Source organism: Chrysochloris asiatica, unplaced genomic scaffold (assembly GCF_000296735.1).
Source record: "Chrysochloris asiatica unplaced genomic scaffold, ChrAsi1.0 scaffold00081, whole genome shotgun sequence".
Lineage (NCBI taxonomy): Eukaryota > Metazoa > Chordata > Mammalia > Afrosoricida > Chrysochloridae > Chrysochloris > Chrysochloris asiatica.
Window position 1 is genome coordinate 479,190 of NW_006408599.1, and position 5,584 is coordinate 484,773.

The window sequence follows — 5,584 nt, forward strand, 5'->3', positions numbered from 1 at the left end:
GTGGGGACCAGCCTCATCTCTGTTATCCAGGGGAATTTGGGGAGCAAGAAGGAATCCCGCCTTTTCTGTCACCTATGTGACTCCGCACCATCATACTGCTATCTGTCTGTCTCTCCAAAGTTGCTCGCAAAAGTTCAAGAAGATGAGGAGTGCGGAAGGGGGCAGGTGGGGAAGGATAGCGGCTAGATCCCTAGGCAAGGCTCACACGCCCGCCCCCGCCCTGGTCCCCTAGTGCCCACCAGGTCGGCCCTGCCAAGCCATGATCAAGGCGATCCTCATCTTCAACAACCACGGGAAGTCGCGGCTCTCCAAGTTCTACCAGCCCTACAGTGAAGATTCACAACAGCAAATCATCAGAGAGACATTCCATTTGGAATCTAAGAGAGATGAAAATGTTTGTAATTTCTTAGAAGGAGGATTGTTAATAGGAGGATCTGACAACAAACTATTATATAGACATTACGCAACATTATATTTTGTCTTCTGTGTGGATTCTTCAGAAAGTGAACTTGGCATTTTAGATCTAATTCAAGTATTTGTGGAAACATTGGTCAAGTGTTTTGAAAATGTCTGTTAACTAGATTTAATTTTCCATGTAGTCAAGGTTCAGTATATCCTTACAGAAATGGTGATGGGGGGAATGGTATTGGAGACCAACATGAATGAGATTGTTACACAAATCGATGCACAGAATAAACTGGAGAAATCTGAGGTGGGCTTTGCAGGAGCCCCAGCCTGTGCTGTATCAGCTGTTAAAGAACATGAGTTTTCCTGAGATCCCACAAAATAGTAACATTGGTGATATCAGTATAAAAGTGCCAAACCTGCCCTCTTTAAAAAAAAAAAAAAAAAAAAAAAATACTCCCAGGTAGAATCTAGCGGGGAAAGTCATCTATGTTTACCAGGCAGTTGTTTACCAAAAATAGAGAAGGGGAGTCTTAACTTTTGCTCTTGGATTTAAGTCAAGGTACCGTATAGAAGTTGTGTAAAATCAGTATGTGAAGTTCAATGCTGCTTTTCTTGCTCAGTGATTTTTTAAAAATTGAGTAGTTCCTGTGTGATTTTTTTGTTTTGTTTGTTTAATTGCATTCCTATGCCCACCTAAGGCATGCTTCTATGTATTGGCTATTACAGTATTTTGAAAAGTGTTTGAGATACTTCTTTAATTATATACAACCCAAAATGTTGGTGTTTTGTATGGATCACAAGTACAGCAATCCTTAATTCCTTCTGCTATTGTCATAATTGTTAAAGAACCAAGTATATATTGCATGAAAACATTATGACCTTTTTCTCTTGTTTTAAATAAACTCTAAGGTAACTGGACTTATAAAGCACCTTTGTTTGCCTGTTACCTACTTTAGCAATTTTTTTTACACCCTTCTGACTCAACAAAATAAATGAAAATATATTTTATCACTGTTAAAAAAAAAAGTTCAAGATGACCATGCCATGTCTGGCCAGCAGTCCGTTCACTAGTCAATATCCTTCTTTCATTGCCCCTGCTCAGCTTCTCCTTCCAGTAGGTATTCGCTTCACTCCTCTAACCTTTCCTCTGAAGCTCAGGGTTCCAGAATTGTCCTCTGTGTCTATTTTATTGGGTCTCCCATATCTTTGTTGTAGAGGATCTGTATAGCATATCTGCTTAGCCAGCCATTTTGCCCGAAGTCCTTGCAAATACCTCTCTTAAGCAACATAAAAGGTGACTATACATATGACCTATACTAGATAGAATACACAGGAATTAAATTGACTACATCTGTGGGAAGAGACGGTGGAAGAATTCAATCTCATTAAGCCAAAACAAGACCAAAAGTAGACTGTGGAACAGACCATCAATTATTCATGTGCAAGTTCAGTCTAAAGCTCAGAGAAATTAAAACAAGTCACAAGAACCAAAATATGACCTTGAATATATCCCACCTGAATTTAGAGATCATCGCAAGAACACATTTGAAGCATTAGACACTAATGACGGAAGACTAGAAGAACTGTGGGATGCCATCAAGAACATCGTACAGAAAGAAAGCAAAAGATCATTATAAAGACAGGAAAGAAATACCCAAATGGATGTCAGAAGCGACTCTAAAACTTGCTCTTGAGTGTAGAGAAACTAAAGTAAATGGAAAAAATGAGGAAGTGAAAGTGCTGAACAGAAAATTTCAAAGGGCAGCTTCAGAAGATGAACTCAAGTATTATCATGAAATGTACAAAGACCTGGAGTTAGAAAACCAAAAGGGAAGAACATGCTCAGTATTTCTCAAGCTGTAAGAACTGAAGAAAAAAGCTCAAGCCTCAACTTGAAATGTTGAAGGGTTCTATGGGCAAAGCTTTGAATGATTTATGCAGAAAGCTACAAAAGAAGATGGAAGGAGTACACAAAATCACAGTACCAAAAAGAAATGGTCAATGTTCAGCCATCTCAAAAGGTAACATGATCAAGAACCAAAGCACTGGCCAAAAGCAAGGATCCGGAAATTGATGGAATAGAAATTGAAATATAATGCAGCACTGGAGGCGCTCACTCATCTATGCCAAGAAATTTGGAAGACAGCTACCTGGCCAATTGATTGGAAAATATCCATATCTATGCCCATTCCAAAGACAGGTGGTCCAACAGAATGCAGAAATCATCAAACAATATCATTACTATCACATGCAAGTAATTGCTAAAGATAATTCAAAAATGGTGTAACAGTACACTGACAGAGAACTGCAAGAAATTCAAGCCAGATTCAACAGAGGACATGGAACTAGGGACATCATTGCTTACATCAGATAGATCTTGGCTGAAAGAAGAGAATAGCAGAAAGATGTTTACCTGTACTTTACTGACCATGCAAAGGCTTTTGACTGTATAGATGATGACAAACTATAGATAGCATTGTGAAGAATGGGTATTCCAAAACACTTATTTGTGCTCATGAAGAACCTGTACATAGACCAAAAGGCAGTCATTTGAACAAAGCAAGGGGATACTGTTGTTGTTGTTATTGTTATTGTTACGTGCTGTGGAATCAGTTCTGACTCATAGCAACCCTGTATAGATTTTCCGACTTTGCGATTCAAACTGACCTTATGGTCTAGTGCTTATTCTACAGCACCACACAGGACTCCAAATGGTTTAAAATCTGGAAAGGTGAGTGAAACTTAGTGTTTCAAGGAGACAGAAAGAGAAAACCCCAGCAAGTGAGCCTGAGAGAGTATCTGAGAAGAAAGCCAAGGTAATTGCAGCAATGAATGCTATGGAAGCAAAGCTAGGACCCAGAGAATCTCAGAAGGTAGAGGAAGCCAGCCCTCCTGCCATTCGGCAACCCACTGACTGCCATCCCCCACTGTGGCCACGATGCCTGAGCCTGGGCCAGCTGATGTCAGGGACAAGAATACCACCAAAGAGGCTGATGATGAACTTGAGTATGAAGATGGCCAGGGCCTTGGCCTTGGGAAGCTTGTGTGGAGAAAATGGCAGAGCTTCTCCTGGAGGCCAAGCCGCATTGTGTCTTGGAGGATGGTAGTCTGGAGCCAAGTGGCTGAAGGCACCCACTACGTCATATGGTTGGGAGATGGCCAGTGTGTGTGGAGAAGTTGATGTCACTGAGTTCCTTTGGTATTGCCTTCCACCAGGCCACCTACAACATGTACCACAGTCATGTACGAAGTCCTGCATGTGGGCAAGCTATGCAGGGAAACTGTTCCCGGCATGCCATGACAATGACAAGAGTGGCACTGCCAAGGCTGTGGAGGTGCAGAACAAATGAATGATTGAATGGGCCCTTGGGGGCTTCCAGCCCTCAGGCACCAAGGGCCTGGAGCCACCAGAAGAGGAGAAGAATCCCTACAAAGAAGTTTACACAGACATGTGGGTTGAACTTGAGGCAGTTGCCTATGTTCCACCTCCACCTGCCAAAAAGCCTTAGAAAAGCACAACTGAGAAGCCCAAGGTCATGGAGATCATTGGTGAACACACAGAGGTGTGGCAGAAATGCTGGAACACTGAGGACATTTGTATCACATGTGGAAACCTCAACATCACCCTGGAACACCCTCTCTTCATGGGAGGAAAGTGCCAAAATTGCAAGAACTGCTTCCTGGCGTGTGTGTACCTGTAGGATGACAAGGATTATCAGTCCTATGGCCCCATCTGCTGTGGGGGGCATGAGGTTCTCAATGTGTGGGAACAACAACTGCTTGCATGGAGTGCTTTTTCATGGAGTGTATGGATCTCTTGGTGGGGACAGGGACTGCCCAGGTAGCCATTAAGGAAGGCCCTTGGAACTGCTACATGTGCGGGCACAAGGGCACCTATGGGCTGTGGCAGCAACAGAACGACTGGTCCTTGAAGCTCCAGATGTTCTTTGCCATCAACCATGACCAAGAATTTGACCCTCTGAAAGTATACCCACCTGTCCTGGCTAAGAAGAGGAAGCCCATCTGGGTGTTGTTCCTGTTTGATGGACTTGCTTCAGGGCTTCTGGTACTGAAGGACGTGGGCATCCAGGTGGCCCACTACATTGGCTCAGAGATATGTGAGGGCTCCATCACAGTGGGCATGGTTTGACATCAGGGAGGATCATATACGGTGGTAATGTCCTCAGCTCTCGCAGAAGGATATCTGGGAAAGGGGCCCATCTGGTGACTGGGAAATTTCCTGCAGTGATCTCTCTCCATCATCAGTCTATGAGGGAACTGACTGAAGTTCTACCACCCCTACTTCTGGCTCTCTGAAAATGTGGTGGCCATGGGTATTAGTGACAAGAGTGACATCTCACGATTTCTCAAGTCCAACCCTGTGATGATGGATGCCAAAGAAATGTCAGCTGCGCACAGGCCCGCTATTTCTAGGGTAACCTTCCTGGTATGAACAGGACATTGGCATCCACCATGAAGGATAAGCTGGAGCTGAGGGAGTGTCTAGAACATGGCAGAATAGCCAAGTTCAGCAAAGTAATGCCCATTACTACTAGGTCAAATTCTATAAAGCAGGGCAAAGACCAGCGTCTCCCATTTGCATAAATGAGCAAGAGGACATTTTATGGTACACTGAAATGGAAAGGGTGTGTGGTTTCCCTTTTCATTATACCAATGTCTCCAACATGAGCCTCTTGGTGAAGCAGAGACTGCTGGGCCAGTCATGGAGCGTGCCAGTCATGTGCCACCTCTTCGCTCTGCTGAAGGAATATTCTGTTTGTATATAAGGGACATGAAGGCAAACTGAAGTAGTTACAAAAGCTTAATAACAACAGCGAAACAACACAAAAACTGCAAAACAAAACTCCAAGAACATGAAGATGGAGAGGCGTATCAGCACTCAGAAGAGAAAAATGAATTTAAAACAGAAACCACAGATGCTGAGATTACCAAGGGCTTTGCCTTGCAAAGAAATTTGGCCATCATCTCCTGATATTTCAATGTTAAACTTCCGGTACTATTTAAAAAACAAAACCCAGCCCTTACCCTTCCCACCTTTAATTTCCCGTCAAACCTTTAGTTTTCTACTCTTCCCAGAGGGGTTTTCTGCTTGTTTGAGCTTTTGTTTCTTGCTGTAACTGAAACAAGAGGGTTTATTATTGCAGGAAAAGAAAAA

The 5,584-nt window shown here is 43.1% G+C and overlaps 2 pseudogenes; both read left to right on the forward strand.

The window, feature by feature from the left end:
• The first annotated feature begins 259 nt into the window (after nt 1–259).
• Nucleotides 260–872, forward strand: LOC102837467 (annotated as a pseudogene).
• Nucleotides 873–3,161: 2,289 nt separating this feature from the next.
• On the forward strand, nt 3,162–5,195 carry LOC102837844 (annotated as a pseudogene).
• The last annotated feature ends 389 nt before the right edge of the window (nt 5,196–5,584 follow it).